The following is a 17,964-nucleotide window of genomic DNA, read 5'->3' as shown; positions in this document are numbered from 1 at the left end:
CACTTCTAAATGTGGTGGAATTCTGGGTAAAGTCTGTGCCTCCAGTAACAAAATACAATCTCACTGAGCTCCCTGTGGCCAGAAGCAGGAATCGTTTTGCCAAAGACAGACAGAGGATTCTCACTAGAATTTCAAACAAGTGCTCCTGCAAGACTTCATATTATCATAAACTACTGTAAGCAGGCAGCTGAAATTAAGCCTTTCAAACCTGGCCCAGTTTGTTGTGAGGAGCCATGCTGTAAGTCTGTAGCACACATGCCTGTCTGTGGCTGGCACACTGCTTTTGGCTCCTTGTCTGCCTCCGTTTTATTTATGTTTTCCAGCTGGAGCTGCCACACAAAGAGAGGGAATGCCACCATCAGTCAGTCACAGCCGGCTAGCCCATAAAAAGCAAACCCCATAGCCACCAGAGTGGCTGTGGCTGGGAGCACAGTCAAAGAAAAAGCAGCCGGTGCTAGTGGTCATATTTTATCCTTAAAACAAGCAGCTGTTGTAACTGTCATGCACTATGGCTGAAAAGGTAAAATGTCACCAAGTGATGTATTTGGGATTATTTGTACTGTACAAAAATGCAAAAATATTGTATGACAGATAAGTAAGGTTAATAACCTCACAGTCAGGGATGGAAGAACCTTTCCAAAATAAAGACTTGTTAAAATAGTGAACTGGACCTCGCTGTCAGAGTCAAAAACAAGAAGCACTCAGTGAATGGAAACCTCACTATTTAAGGAATTAATATTTGTATTTTCTATATATTAATTTTTGTTAGTTTTTTGTTTCCTTTATGAAGTTTATGAGTATATTGTACTATAAATATGTTTCATTCATCAAAATTCTTTTAAATGTTTAGTAATAAATAGCAAGTGAAAAAAGTTTTTGAATTCTATTTTGATTTCCAAAAAACAATAAATCATAAGGATAGTTTTAAAAAGCTCCATATGGCATTATTATCACTTTGACTTTCAGATCAATCTATTGACTTTGAAGGAGAGGTCAGAGGTCAAATGTGACATGATAAATCTTTATACTTTTTGCATATTGACAACATACAGCACACTTCATAGTGTATAGTAGTGTTTAAGTTAAAAGGCTTTTTGTCAGTTGTCGACCAACAAATCACTGAGTCAGCCTTGAAGGCCTTGGTGGATGTAGTTATGCATAGTTAACATGACTCCACTCTACACACCTACAAAGAGAATTTATTCAAAGGTTTTCGAGCTATTGTGTTTACAGAAGAAAGAATGCCACGCATGCAAATGCTGGTGGGAGTAATGATGATCATTCACAGATGAAACAAATACTTTGATTACTTTTTTAAAATGGAATATGTCTGGATGATCTGGAACATATGAGAAAGAGACTGAACAGTCTGTTTTTGCAGTCAGTCTCTTGGTTTAGGAGACAGTGGCAAGACCAAAGACTTAACACACTTAGAGAGAAGGAGAAAATAGTTGAAGCCACACGTGTCCGGAATGGAAAGGACTGTATGATAGTGAATATCTAAGAACAGTGATCTGGAACTGGAAACAGGATGCTCTGGGGAATATATCCCATAGCAGGTCCAGCTTTCTGGGCTTAACCTCATCACAGGTGATGAGGTTAAGCCTAACCCTCCCAGAATATGTATTTATTTCTGCCTTTCTCTCTTTTTTTTTTAAAGAAAATTGTTCTCCAAATTTGTGTGTCTTCCGATTGCCAACGATTGTTTTCCAGCTTCCAAAAAAGAAATCAGTTTTTTCTCGTCTGCACAAAATACAGGGTTAGGATTGAGCGTTAGAGTTCATGTCATCATCACGGACGATGGCTTAGACCTCAGGGGGTTGAATGTTCTGCAGGTAATCCTCAGATGTCTTGTAGATTTCATTTCTAGTAGGCAGATGAAGGGCAAACACTATAAAAGGTAGCTTTGGCCATACACTTAAGCTTTTGGTTCATCATTTTGTGATATGAGAGCAAATGGTAAGCTGTTATTACTTGGTGTGAGAAATGTCAGGAAAACAAAATCCTATTATGTGCTCAGAGAAAATAAGGTCGTAACCCTTAGAATAAAAGGCTAAGGACCTTATCAGTGTCCAGATGTAATGAGATGTTAGGACATCCCAGGCTATTTAAATATGCCCTGGATGCCAGAGGGATGTCACATGTCATTAACTTCCTCATATCCAACAGATCATTAGGGAACCAACTGAGGGTAGGAGTTAGGGTTGGGTTTTGTCTTAGTATGCTAAATAAGCACATTTTATGGACATTTCAATAAAAAGGCATGGAGATAAACTTAACCCAAATCCTATCCCTAATTCTCTACGGGACTCTCGTGGGTGTTAAGTTATATATAGTGACTGAAAAGATATCTGAAGCATTAAAAAAGGGGCCAGTCCACTGCACCTGTGACTGTCACTGCATTCTGTGACTTTTAAAATGCTGATTTGCTACATCACAGAATCAGGGGAATCCCCGAGTCAGGATTTTGTAGAGTTGACACAAACTCAATTACCTAATACCGCAGCATTGACTCAACAGACCACAAAACGCTTTTGTGTGCTAGTAATTCATGCTTATTGCACTCTGCTCTGGTGTTGTATTCCAGCATTTTTTTTTTTTAAACCACTGTGTGTCATTATTAATGGAGCTGACTTCCAAACAGCACTAATAACAGCAAGTAATACTGGGATTGTTCTGAAAGACAGTTTAACTGTGACTCAGAGGGAGTGTCATTACACTTTATATACAATTTACAAGACAAGTACAATGTACTTTACCTGTTAGCTTACATACTTATGATACTTTATAGCAATATACTCCAAGTTTCAACTGTCAGCCCAGATACCACAAGTGGATGTCCTAACTCCAAATGGCAAACTTGAAGCCATTCTCTGCGTGTCTCATAAGCATTTACACTGCTGTGGAAAAATATTTGCTCCTATTGTAATTGCTTGTTCTTCTGTTTTTATATATTGATCACAGATGTAAGTTTGATAAATATGCAAAAAATTGGAGATTAAAAAACATGCAAAAACCTTTTACAGCTCTGTAATTCAAGCATCTGTTTGGAATGACCGGGGAAAAACCTTTCAGACCTCTGACTACTTTTTTTCTATTCAATGAAATTTTAACAGTCGATATTGGGATTTTAGGCTTCACTTTAATATCGGCTGCACCTCTCATATTTTTTATAGTACTTTTTCTGCATTGTCCTCCATGTTGAATTTAAAATATTCTTAAAGTCAAACTTTGCCCACCTTTTAATAGTGCTTTTGGAGGCTTTTTCAACAGTACTGGGTGCATAGTGCTCTCTGTGCATGGTGCTGATGCCCCATGGACCTTGCCTGAAGAATGTCAGAGGATCAGCATGTGAAGGACTCGCTGTCTGCCTCTACTCATTTTGGAAGTTGACCTGCCAGCTGGCAACTGTAGTTGTAGTTTTGCTCTGGAAATCCGCCTCGAGCCGGAGAAACTGCAGCACATGGAGGGCTGGTTCATGTACCACTACACCGATCTCACAGAGGCCACAGAGCAGAACAAGGACTACTGTCAATGGCAGCAATAGCACAGTATTTCCCACAGATTTACATTCTGTGGGAAGCACTGCACTGTTGCTAATGGAAACTAAAAGCACAGCATTCTTGAAGTTGCACATTTGGCCTTCATCAGTATATAATATGACTTGATTGTTGCCCACCACTTCTTTGTAGGGGTTTGTAACAACTGGTCACCAGAGTACAGCAGATTAGGTTTCATGGGTAACCATATGCCAGTGTATCTCTTTGGATGTTCTTTCTGAGGTTTCTTATATTGATAATATTGAGATTAAAGTAGGAGGAGTTTCAAAGTGCTTTCAATTGTTCAGGGCATATAGCTGATTCGACCTCCCATTCTGTTGCTCTATTCCCTTTGTTCATGGGGCTTATTTAGCACAGATATAGTGTTTCAGCACAGCCACAAGAAGCTGCAGACTGGCCTCATGAGTGCATTCACTAACATGGCAGAACCTGTTCAACTGGCAGCACAAAAGCCCAACCTGGTTCAGTGACTTCTAATTTCTCATGTGTTTCTTTCTACTTCTTTTCTCCACGTTAATTCATTTGTTTCCTCTGCGAGAAGACGGAGTGTTTGTTGTGTGATTCAGCTGCAGAGGTTACAGCATGTTCATGCTGGACTGCAACCTGCTGTATCTGTTTAACTGGAAAAAATGACAGCATCTGTTACATCACACTCTGACAAGATATTGCTGCCAAAACCCCCGCCGGCATCGACAGCCCTAAATTATCTCCTCAGAATTAAACATAATTTTATACTTTGAATTTGGATGTCCTCACTCAGTCAGGGGTAAACCTGACGCAACTGCTGGCACAGCTTCAGAGCAAAGACGCTGCTTTTATTAAAATGTAATGCATGGTTACAATGAAAAGCCTTCACGAGGTAAAGATTCATAAATGTTTAATGAAAGAATTTTACTGCACATTATACACAAGAGTAATCTAATAAAATAATAATAATGATAATAGGCGACCAGATCACAGGGGAACCTTAAGTTAGATTGACTGGGTGATATTATTAGGGTTTTAATAAAAAGATGAAGAAAGACACACACGCATGCACACGCACGCATCAGCTAAAAAAAAGCAGACAGGCCAGGCAGAGGAAGCTTGGGGACAGGGAAGACAGCGGTGGAGATGACAGATCCTGACAGGTGAAATATGAGTTCCACTGATGCAGTGAGCAGGGGAATAAGCCACCGGGGGTTCTCTGGCACACATCTAAACTCTCTCTTACAAATCCCATTCTTTCTTTCGCTCAGAGCTCTCGCAAGGTCTCAAATATAGAGGAACATTGAGTCATTCTTCTTTCATAAATAGATCATCGCATACCTACAGACATCACCTGCTCTCAAGTGGAGGGGAGGGTTGGTTCTTCATAAGGTCACGCAGTAGTCAGAGGAACAAGCGCCTGGGACAAAAATGGAGCTTACTAACCCTCTCCAAGCCCATGCAATCTAGAACAAATGTAAAATAAATGAAACTTTCAAGAATATCTAAAATAAATATGCAGTTTTTTTGAACATTATATATTTACATGAGCAGTTTTGCATATGTTGTCATGGAAGGATAGTTTAAAGTTTTGTCCTAGCAGAGAATAGCTTTGACGTAAGCTGAAACAGAAGGCTAAACTTAACTTTGTACATCTAAGCAGGTAGGCTGTGGTCACAGATTTTTAGATAATAAGGATTAAAGTTCTGCACCATGAATTTTCTCTCCACACTACTGTCACTGTGGAGTATATTAGCAGTGTGCTATGGTGTACCAGCACAGTTCATTAAAACAAGTAATTCCTTGGCCCACCTGACACATTTGGCTCTCTGCAATTTAGTCCACTTCCTCAAAATGAAAATAACGTAGAACAATCACTGGAAGAGATCCAGCACAAGTACAAAACTGGATTTATGGGCGTATTCCAAAAACGTTTTGCGTATACTTTGTAATTTTATGAGTTGTTTGTTTACGTTTTATAGGTTTCAGCAAGTCGTTAGGCCCATCCCAAGATTCCCGGACTACACAGGTAAAATGCATTCCCATCGAAGCAAGTGAGCAAGTTTCCCTCCCCTTTGAGGCATCTTAATATAACACAGACCAATGCCTGACTGATCACATGGGGTCACAGTTGACTAGTGAGTTTGATTTTATCCTTCTCCATCCCTGTCTGTCTTTTCTTATTTGTCGTTCACTCTCTAAATAATGCAGACCTCCTGATTTATATTCTGGACAGGCAAATGGGTAAATGGGTAGATATGGTAAGCGGGCATAGAAGGCTGGACACACTCTAGTGCGCCATTGTTGAGGGCTTGATTGAAATTGCTTGGTGCATCGCTCGAGCACACGAGGCAATTACTCACACACATTGCAATTATGGCACAGTATGGGTTGGCAGCCAAAAGAACTCGGGGTTGAGTGAGAAAACAGTGCACTTTACAGAGATTTAGTACTACATGCTCACAAATAAATGAACGGTGCCCATGCTGGAGGTCTGCAGCTGTTGATGGAGTTATGGCCTTTTCATTTGTAATTTCCCACTCATTCATCTTGCAGTGATAATATCAGTCCATGTCATTTGCAAGATATGAATACATTGGTAAAGAGGAAAAGACAATAGCTAAATAATGTTAGCAATTTTGAGACCAGGAGGTCAAACACAATAAGCCTAAGTGTGCTGTTGCTGTTTCCTCAGACATATGGACACATTTTGCATTTAAAGAAAATAAGACGCTTTATACACTGTGTGGAGCAACTGACAAAAACACAACAAAGATTTAAACTTATGACTAAAACTAAATAAAATCTTAGTTGAAGGACTATAGCTAACTAAAAACTTGCCATCAAAATGAACACTGTTTCAAAGCTGCCTGATGCCCTGGAAACATCTTTGATGAAAATGCCGAGATGGAATAAAACTAGAAAATTTACACTGTTTATTAGCTAGTTCTGTATTTCATTGAAAGTAATTTGGTATCTGAGCTATGTTTGAATTTTAGGACATGTTCAACAGTGACAGAAAAGGATGTCACCAGGATGAGGATGGATTTTTTTAAATCCCGCCATACAGACTCTCCAGTCTGAGTCAAGCACGTCTGCTATCTGGCAGACAGGCTCTCTGAGTCCAAAATAATACTGCCAGCCCAAACATGCAGCTCTGAGTCAAGGCAATACACTGTCTTCACATCTCAATGCCCAAAGGCTGAGAATCTCAGGGTCATCACAGGCATCGTTATTTGATGCTGGCAGCTACTACTGACGGAACTATGACTCCATTGTGCTACAAGGGTATGTGACAGGCAACGGCCTTGTCCTGTGTTCAAGATGACTCTAATCTCATGCCGCCTTTTGTCTCTGCTTATTCATCTAGAGTTTTTTTTCTCAGGCTCTCTAAAAGACAAAAGAATGAGTTTCTGAGCTGTATAGTCTTTTTGTAGATTTCTTTTCACTGCTGTTGTTCTGGAATATATGTCTTTGTCTCTGTTTATAGAAAAAGCAACTCAGTTCCTTATTTTAAGCCTTACAAACAGGGTTTGCATATGAGTTTACAGGCTTGTGGATATGTGCATAAACATACCTGGCATGCCTCCAGTCATTACGCTGCTTCGGTATATGTAACATATCAAATGCAGCTGTTTGCATGATAATACACACATACAAATGCAAAGACATTCCACTTAGGTGCACTCATAAAATGCAATGGTGCATTCTCAGGCACGTGCTAACATAAAAGCTCAACCAGCTTTTATTACCATTGCAGACAGTGAAAAGTGGATTGCTTGATGTTAAATTTGCCACACAAATCATCAGTATGTGTCAACCATCAACATCTACCTGGAATATTGTAGGGAACTAAAAATGTATGAATTACAAAGAACGGAGGGCTTCTGCCGTCAGTGCTTCCTGGCAGTTGAAGAGACAATACTGCAACTCCTATCCCTGCTAGTGCTGGTACTTCTGCTAATATGGTGCCTCATGGCAGTTACTTTAACCAACAATTCCATAACAACTTGCAGGTTATTTTTAATTTCTTTCCATGCCAGTCATGAAATTCGAATGTGAAATCTCTGCACAACTGAATGAGCAACAGAGGTGCTGAAAAAATGCATCATAACAGCAATTAAATAGAGCTCCCACAAGCTTTTGCTTACTGCTTGTTTATTTGCTTACACAAATCAGAAATACCAGCTTTTTATGTATTTTAATTCTCAATGTGCAACAAATGTTAGTGAATGGAATAAATATAACTAAAATTGTTACTCTCACAATCATATAGGGGATTGCAAACTGAAATAGCAAAATGACACAGAAATAATCAGGGTGTAATATCAATAACAGTAACAGTAACAATGGTATTCAATAAATGCTATCTTTAAAAAAACAGCAACTGCATTGCCATACAACTCCAAATGATCTGGTCTGAGTGCAGGATCTGTGGACTTTGGTCTGGAATGTTTTGATTTAGAGCTACTATCTTTTTTTCTATTTTTATTTTTTTAATATGAATTTTTGAACCTTTACAGATGCTGTAAGAAACTAGTGTTGTCCCATTAGTCATCCCATTAATAATACAGGCTCAGTCCTGGAACTCTTACATGCAAGGTGGCCATTTGTCAGACTGTTTTCATTAGACCTCTGATTGGATGTTGGAATGATTGAAGGATTCCTTATATGTTGGTGCAGGAATGTTGTCCATGTGCATGATGAAGGTCAAATGTTTAAAATGAATGAATAAGGCAAGTGGTAAGTGAAACAGTCTGCACGAGTTCTGTTTAATGTTCTTTTGTTTTATGAAGCCATGAATTTCTGCTCTATTGACTGTCTGGTTTTTTTCACCAGAAGTAAGTAACTAAGTTGGATTTCAAATGGCATTTTACAATGTGCGCTTTGTTGTATGGAATAAAGAATGATATGGATCGATCAAATATTAGGCTTCTCGATTCATTACCTGCCTCGTCTCTGGCTCTGTGCTGTTACCATCTGCATCGCATCTGCAGACTCTCAGCCACAAAGGGCTTTCAGTCCAACGGGGTGATTTATTAAGAAATACATGCTAGATCAGCTCCCGGGAGCACTACATGGACCTGTACTGCTGGCTGTGGATTCTGTTTGCAAATCTCATTCATCATCCCACCCACCACCCTCTTCTACTCAAACAGAGGGAGGGAAATTAACATTGCCCAGCAATTATGAACCAGCACTGAAAATCCAATCAAGCCTCTGACACTCATCTCGTGGCGTGGCAGAGCTGCCTGATGGCACCTTTTTAGATTCAGCCTTTGTTGAGGGTATTCATTAGGAGCCTGCTGAAATGGCATTCAGGAATGCACCGAACACTGCTCAGAAGTCTACATTAAACGCCTATAAAGTCAACTGAAAGTTAATATACTTAATTGTACTTACATGTAGTACGTACATGTTGTACATGTGCTTGGCTGCCCCAAAATTTTGAATGATAGTTCGCTGTAGTGGAGGCAAAGTTTTGTGTTTTACGCTACAGACAGGTTAGGCATAAGTGACTCTATTGGGGCTTGCATGACAGATGAAAAGCAGTATTATTAGCACCTTTATGCCTTATAATGCAAAGGCTTTACAAGCCTCCTCCATCCATTGCACATTTTTATTGCCTTTTCACAGAACGGCATTCTTCAGTTCATTTCTTCTCAATTCAAACTCCTTTAGGTTTTAAAACAGCCACCAACAGAGTTGCTGGCTTGGTATGGAACATTTTTAGAGTTACAGACCGTGATGTTTTCATCTGCAAAGGTGCTGTGATCAATGGAAACCCATCTCAGTGCTATTTTTCAGGGGTTCTCTGTGCTGGTGTGAAATGGTCAAGTCCCTGTGAAATTGGGAGCAGGTAATCGAGTGCTGATCAGCCTGTCTGTCGGCTCTGAGACAATATACTGTGGACCCTGCTGGATGCTTGTGCTCTACGTTGTACAGCCAGCCACAAGTTAAACCTGTAGCTAGGCTCCTGTTATGAGCCTTTTCCAGAGTCTGAACTTTCATTTTGATGAGGACAGAGAGGGAAAGCACACTGTACAAAAAATACATCATAATGGAAATTAAATGGTAACATCCAGAATCAACAATAAATTTTATGCTCAATATTTTTTGTCTCTTTATTGATCGACATAAACTAAAGCTGACTTATTATCAGTTTCACTTTAGACCTATTGTGGAATTCTGGACAAATTCTTGAGCTCTACAGACATTCAGAAAATGTCTGGTTAAACCTGTCCTTAATTTAGCAGATTTTTGTTTTTACTTCACTATAGTCCCTTATAAGGCACTATAGTGAAGTAAATTAAATCACTTACTCACTGAAATAGAATTAGTAAACTACAGTGACTCAGTCAGACCAGCCACAAACTATAGACACACCTGTGAGTCAAGGTTCAGGGCACATTAGCAGATTTTTATGTAGAAACTAATGTCAGAGAACTTTAAATGTAAACGTGAAAGTCAACTCTCTGAACTTTCCATTTCATAGAGCTGAGATAATCCCCAGTGAATGGTGTTCTGTGAAGCTGTAGGCCAAAAACTCTGTTTGGTAAACATTTTGATTCATTACATTTTTAACCTGTTGTTGAAAAGATACATTTCTTTAAGTATGAGGGATGCCACCATGATCCCTTTCACTGCATCAGTTTAATTTCAGGAATGAAGTGATCGGCAGAAGAGAATTTAAAGTAACAGCCCCTTGATCACACTCACCTTCAACCATAAAAATATCCTGTTCTAAGGAGAAGCAGATGAGAATGGATGATCTAATTTCTAAAGTCTAATTATTCTTTATAATGAACTGTCATAAATCCTGAAAGTATAACTTCTTGATTATAGTTTTTTGTTTAATCATGTATGTGTAATGTGAAAAGGTTATGCATGACTTCATGCTTTTAAAAACATAAAGTCTAAAGTTCAAAATGCTTTTCCCCTCGACACATAGCTTAATTCAAGTTCATATAAACATCTTAATTCAAGTTCATTAATTCATTGCTGAGCGTGTTCTCAGTGCCGCTGTTTAATTCCAAAGTTACGGCTGCCCATTAGAGCTCTGAAACTTTAAACTGGATGCATTTAAACATCAAAGGTTACAGTCCCACAGCCAAATAAAGGAGATGTGGAAATTACTGAACATTTATTCCCTCCGTCTGTTCTGTGTTTTTGTAGCAGTGATTCCAGCAATGTAAAAGAGACTTAGCAGCAGATTAGAAGCAAGTATAAAAACATATTTTTCTGCAGCCAAATGAATACAATGTGAGGGGTATGGCTTAACAAGCTGCACATATGAAGTGTATTCCCCCAGTAGATCATTTATTTTGCACTTAAACATGCTTTGTCTTTTATCCTGTGTCCTTGTCTCACCCCAACTGGTCACGGCAGATGGCTGCCCCTGCCTGAACCTGGTTCTGCTGGAGGTTTCTTCCTGTTAAAAGGGAGTTTTTCCTTCCCACTGTCGCCAAAGTGGTTGCTCATAGGGGGTCATAAGATTGTTGGGTTTTTCTCTGTATGTATAGGGTCTACTTTACACAATCATCTTGAGGCAACTGTTGTTGTGATTTGGCGCTGTATAAATAAAATTGAATTGAACTGAATAAATAAAATACCCAATGAACATGTAGCACTTCCACCAGATTTTAAACCAAGTCTTGGAACATAACCTGCTCCCCACAGTTTTAGCTTTAGTTACTTCACCAAGTACAGTGTAGGTGTCTAGTTTTAGGGTCATATGTTAATGCTTTTGGAGCAATAAAACTGTTGCAAAATTGTTTGCAGGAAAAAAGGAGGGGGGAAAAAGTCTCCTTCTGAGCATACACTGAAGGTTGGACACAAACAGCATCGTTTGTGTGGTTTGTATATTTGTATTCTGCTCCATTTGTTTTGTGCAAAAATCTTCATATTGGTTAGAATAAATAAGTAGGTCTCCACACAGGGGAAAAAGAACAAAGCATGATTTTATGCATCTGACAGCTGTGGTGTTATCTGAGTTATTGTAAAAGCTGTCCAATTTGTTTAGATTTCCTTCTGTTTATCATTTTCAAAATATGAGCATGAGAAATCTGACAGACGTGCATCAGGGTGTTTCTTTAGGGTCGAACAAAGAGACACATAAAGTATGTACAATACTGTGCAAGGTCTCAAGTCACCCCCGATTTCTTTATGTTCGAGGTATAATGAGACTGCACAGTTGATCAAAATCTGACTATATTTTTCTGTGTTTACAGTTCCGTTTATTTTGACAATATCCCACATGCTGAAATGCAGAACCTCCACCATGTTTTAAAGACCGAATTGCACATTTGGATTCATTACTCCTTAAGATCTCCATTAAAATCATACATGTTTGCCTGATCCAGATAGTTTTTTAGGCCCTCCAGTTGTTCTTTTACCCTCCACTTTTCCAGTTCTCTCAAATCACTTGACACACTTTAAACCATGCCCAGTTATTTGGCTAATAGCTAATTGTTGGTGCGAATGTCATCTTTGAGGATTTTTTAGATCAAACCAAAGAAATGTTAACAAAGTTGTCCATTTTGTGTTCACATAACAGATGAGACTGAGAATGATGCCTTTTTTATGCTTGAATAATATATTGGAAAGTATTAAGTGGCTTAACAAATAGGTACAAGGACTGGACTAAAAATGCCAACCAGTGTCCAAAGAAAACCTTTAAATGACCTTCATAAAACCTGGGGAGCTAGTGCTCAAGCTCAGTTTTGAGTTTTGCACATGACTCCATACTTGTTTAAGAGAATGTGCAGATAGCGTCTTTCTAACTTGTGGTTGGCTCCTGTGGTTGTGGCGATGCAGTTGCTGTTAGAGGAGATAGTGGATCACATTTATTTGAAATCACTCCCAAGTTGTTACCTTGCACTTGTCCTCACCTTACCAGACAGACATACAGACACAGAAAAAAAAACAACACTAGAGGATTAAAGCTCAGTACCTCTCCTAGGGTGACAGGGAAGAGAGGAAAACAATGCCAAGCAGTAAACCACTCAGTAAATCCTTTGCTAAACTCATTATAACCTCAAAGGGAGATAACTGAGGCAGAAAGAGAAAATCCCCCAGCCCTCAGTCATGACAGAGAGCTGATCATTCCTTATCAGCATCACGGACCTTCAATTCTCTCAATGAAGGCTTTACAAGGGAGCAGACAGCAGCTTTTTACTGCATATGCAATGCAAATATTCATTTTTCCAGCTTTGACAAATGTATGAAATGAAATTAATAACCACAGAAGTGTTGCTGCGATTAACATTGACAAACATTTCTACAGGTCTCATTCAACCACAAAGCTGGGAATTAAATCATCCACTTCATTTTTTCCCCCCACCATCCACTAAAACAGTCATCGGGAGATTTCCTCCGCTTGTGGTGAGCATGGATCACACAGCTGCTGATTAACCGTTCAGCCAGCAGAATGGCCTCTTGTTAGAGGATCACTGGCTCTCTGGAGAGGATACAGAGGAGGGGAAAGCACATCTACGTGTAGTAACTGATCAATAGTGCACAGCTGAACCAATCATCAATCACACAGACACATGGGACCCTGAGGCACAGTGCCTCATACCCTCATTCATGAAGATGAATAAACCATGACTCCTGGGGCAATCCATCCAAACCTCAAAGGAATCTGTTCTCAATCTTCAATGTTATGTAGTTTTTGCATGTACAATAGGATAGCGTAAGAAATATTAGAAGGGTTCCTTTCAGTAGATGTGATGCCTTTCAGTAACATTGGAGAACAGCACCATCTTCTGGTAATTTGGAGAAAAGACATCTGCATGGCCTACATTGAATCTGTTGCATCATAATGTTTTTTTCACCTTTTTTTTTGCATGAATTATGGGTTCCTTTGAAGAGACACTTTATTAAAATGCTTTTAAATGTAAATGTACCATGCAGGCAAATGTGAAACATTTTCTACTACTGCAGAGAAGGCGTTGCATAGATTATAAAGAAAAATAAATGACAACAACAAAAAAAATAAAACTAATGTTCTTAGCAAAGTGTGCTGAAGAGCATGACAATGTTCATCATTTATCATCTGCATTAAGCTAATAAATTGGAGAATTAAGAACTTATTCATAAAACAGTCTTCCACCTGATTTGGTAAAGTTCAGCTATTCCATATAACATTGTTACATCACAGTTAGTTCCTTTTCTCACTTTTCCCTGTGCGCCGTCACCAAGTGAGCACTGAAGATAAAATATGATCAGATTAATGTTCAGAGATGAACCACTGACCATTTCTGATCTGAATTACAGTGGTTATAATATGAAGCGTACACTTCTGTTATTCAGCCGAGACTTACTCTCTCACTGCTCTCACCTCACTTCATTTACCTCATGAAGACACTGAAAGAAAGATCCCTATAGCTGATTACATTTAATCAATCGTTAGTAAAGCTATCTATCATAGCCAAGTACAATTACACAGCACAGTCTGAGTGTGTTCTAAATGAAAAGCTATAGTTGTCTACAATAAATTACACATGCAGAACATGAAGAATTTATAGTTTGCTCAGAATTTATGTGGCCTTTCTGACAAGTATAATGTTTGATGCTTGCTTGAGTATAACTGATTAATCAACCAACCAAAAATATTTCCACTCAAGAGAATTGCACTTTTTCTGACAGAAATATTTCCACAATTACAACTCCAACACAAAAAGACCTGTTTATATTACTGCTGGTGTCTACGGAAATATGCATTGTGATTACAGAGCTGTTGTCCAATATTTACAACTGGTGGGAAGTGGGAAAAAAATGGTGGCGGTGGTGGGGTTACTGAAATAGGCCGTAAGTCATCATAGGCTGTAAAAGAAAGTTATTTATGCTTATTATTTTCACTTGGATAACAGATGGCCCCTTTAAAGGCCCCCTCCAGTCACACATTGAGACATTTAAAATGACTCTGCAATGAAAAATAAATTATTGTGTCGGGTTTTTTTTTCTTCCTACATTTTCCACATTAAAAAATTCTTAAAAGCACATCAAGTTTTTCTCCTGGGACTGAGAAATTATGGATCTTATGCAAATATGCAGTTCATTTAATGCTCATGGCCAAATCCCAAAGCAAATTGGAAATGATCACTGGACTGCAATAAGGTGAAATCAGGGTAAAGCTTCACCTTCAGAATTTAAAATGGCCCAGAGTCAAACCAAACACATATGATTACAAAATGTGTCTGGGTGATGAATTTGTTAGTTCTTGTAAATATGGGCACTCTAAAGTGCAGGTTAATTGTTTAAAAAATATCTGCAGCTTTTAAAAACAAATCTGGTTCATTCTGATTATTTCAGTTTTTATAGGTCCAATTAATCTTTAATTTTTAAATTTCCCTATTTCACAGCTGAAAGGAAGCAAAGTAGAGGAAGAAAATGGTGCATGAGGGGAAATATATAAGGGTTCACCCTTCCACACCTCATTTAATAGCATTTTAACATAAACCACTGCCATCCCGCTCCAGCAGCCACAAACAGGCAATTAGGACTGTTTCCATTTAAGAACAAGATTCTAGAGAGCTTGAAACAAAAAGAGTTAGAGTGAATCACTGGGGGTGAGGGGAGTGGGTACTCACTACTGGTGACCACAGAGATGAAGCACTGTCAGGCAGCTGCATGTTTGTCTTGGCATTCAGGCGTGGTGCGAATGGAGAATAAGGAACCCCCTGCACTGCCAAGGACAAGGATTGAATATCGGTGTAAATGTCCAACAGCATCTCTCACTTCATCTTGTCCAGGCCAGAAGAGAGAAGAAGCCAGTTTCCAGAGACCAGACCTGAGGTCATGCGGTATGCGAGAATCACTTTATCAACTTGGTTTAAACTACTTGGAAGCCCTGTTTGGTGGGATTTAGTGGACTCAGCTTTCAGCCAGAAAAGGATAATAAATTTAAAACGCTGTCAAATTTGTGGCTCTGGCACTATCCTTAATCTTTTAAGAATAAGTTTTTTAAGTAAATAATCTTTGACATTTTCAAATGGTATGTTTTCAGTCAAAATCAGTGGCTGATGTAATAGCCATTTAGAAAATGTGGAGAAAAAGCAAAAAAAAAAAAAAAATGTGGGTGGAAATGTGAAATTGCTTTTACATATAAATAAATATTCAGAGGGCTTCTAGATGAAGACCTGTCAACTCCCCAGCCAGAGTGCTTATTTAGGCACTTGCACTAAATAAATAACTTGTAGTAGTATTTGCTATATTAATTTTGCCTTAAAAATTACCAAGACAAAAAAAACTACATGTACTGAATCATCATTAAAAAAACCCTTTATGCTGCACTCAGTCTAAGCTGTGAAATTACACTCATGTAACACTAGAGGGAGCCCCTTGCCAGCCTGTCATACCCCTCTGTCTTGAGTTACATTAGAGAAACAGTTGAACACATTTAAACAAAAGCATATCACTGTTAATGTCATCCCAAGGCATGTATTGTCAAATTTATTCCTTAACTCAGAGGTGGGGAGCATTTTTATTCAGAGGTCAAACTGACCTAAAGTAGGCATAGGGCTACATGGATAACGTAATCAAAACATGCTTACACAAACTCATTGCCTCGAGATTCCTTAGCAAATGCTGCCTTTTATTCATTTGGGTGGACTAAAAGTACTAATACCTACATTTAAAAAAAATGGTTAGGGCAAATGTTAGAGAACCCAATGTTTGAACTCACTGGCTGGGTCTTTCTGTGTTGAGTCTCCCTGTGCCTGCATGAGTTCTTTCTGTGTATGCTGGGTAATTTATTACAGTAATTGGCAATGTTAAATTAACTGTAAGTATGACTGGTTGTCTGTTAGCCTTGTGACAGACCAGTGACCTGTATTGTTTCAATGTTCACTTCTCACCCTGGCAGCTGGGAAGGATTAATAATCTGTCTGTCTGTCACAACTTGGGTCTTCTTTCCAATACCAATTGCTGCTGCTTATCCGTCTTGATCTCATCTTGTTTTCAACTACCTTTGTAGGTGTCTCCCACTGGGACATGGGGAATTCAAGTCCATATGTGGCACAAATTCTCCTATTTAGTATACACTTTCCCAGCCACTTTGTGTCTTTCATTGTACAAGCTTGCATTTTTTTTTCTATATGTTGGATAGTTTCTGGTGCACCTCTGCAGACTTTGCAACTCTATGGCTCTAATGCCATAGCCTGTTCTTGTGCTGCCATGATCGGTCCCTCTGTTGTCCTTTAGGCTGGGTTTTTCTAGCTGCTAACAGGATTTCTTGATGTCAGTCACTTGATCTATCTGTCAATGGTACAGCCCACGCAGGAGCTTGGTCATCCATGATAGTTCCTCCTCACTGACTGTTTACCCAAGGCACTCTTAGAGCAACTCATATTAGTGGACCATCTTCCTGCTGTATTCGCGGAGGCTCCTTTATCCTGGTTTGTGGTTCTAACTCTCACTAATCCTCACCCTCCCTCTTTCCATTGCTCATAGAGCCTTAGGGTTCTAGTCTTTGGGTGGAGACCTCCATGTATTGTGAGTTTTTGTGTTTCCTCCTGTTACCAGCTTATAATTCCATGACCGGTAGAGTGTGTGTATTCATGGTCTGGATCTTATTCCTACTGGCTTCTAAGCACCTATCTTGTCCTCTGAATGTATGTGGGGGTATCTTTATCATGTTCCTGTTGGCCTGTGGGACACAGAGGTTATTATAACTGTCTTGTATGTCTGCAATTCTGCCTTCTGGCAGCTCCACCCCTTCAGTCCAGATCACGTTCCCCTCTCTTTGCAACCATTAGGCCACACTTATCCAGTCTGAATGACATCTCGATATCCTTGATGTAGATCCTGGTGAGCTGTATCAGTGAGTCAAGGTTGAAGGTTACTGCACTTCTGAATCTAGATCCATGTCAACTCTTGCTCTTAGGGGGTTGAGGCCTATGCAGAACAACAGCATGGACATTGGATGACCTTGGTTAGGTGAGTCCAGGTGCTCAGGTTAGTCTACTTGGTCTTAAAGTCTTGCGTACTGCTCTACCAACCAGGAGCTTGTCCTGTAATGTTATTTCCACTGCCTTCCTGCATTGTGCTCATCTATTAGCTCATATGCCTATTCAATTTGGTTGCTATGACGCCTGAGAGGAGCCCTTGTGGGGCTCCCTAATGATCAGGATTGTTCTGCCCCATCTTAACCAGTCTGGCTGAGTATCTGATGTTAGCAGGCCTTTTATTTGAGCTGCCAGGCGTTCATGGAGTACTCTTAGCTTCTTCATCCAGCAGGCAAGGATCATGTCAGCTGCTGTTGCTGTCCGGCTCTTCATTGGATGTCTCCCTCTGTGATGTTGACAGTTTTTTGCTCTGGGAGGTTGCTGTGGGTTACATTCAGGGCCACTAGCCACTGTGGTCTTGGTATTGTCTCCTGTCTCCTGTCTCTTTCGCCATGATGTTCTTCAAGTATTGCTTTGTTGAGTTCTGG

The sequence above is a fragment of the Oreochromis niloticus genome, linkage group LG12 (genome assembly GCF_001858045.2).
Source record: "Oreochromis niloticus isolate F11D_XX linkage group LG12, O_niloticus_UMD_NMBU, whole genome shotgun sequence".
Taxonomy (NCBI): domain Eukaryota; kingdom Metazoa; phylum Chordata; class Actinopteri; order Cichliformes; family Cichlidae; genus Oreochromis; species Oreochromis niloticus.
This window is presented reverse-complemented; position numbering follows the sequence as displayed.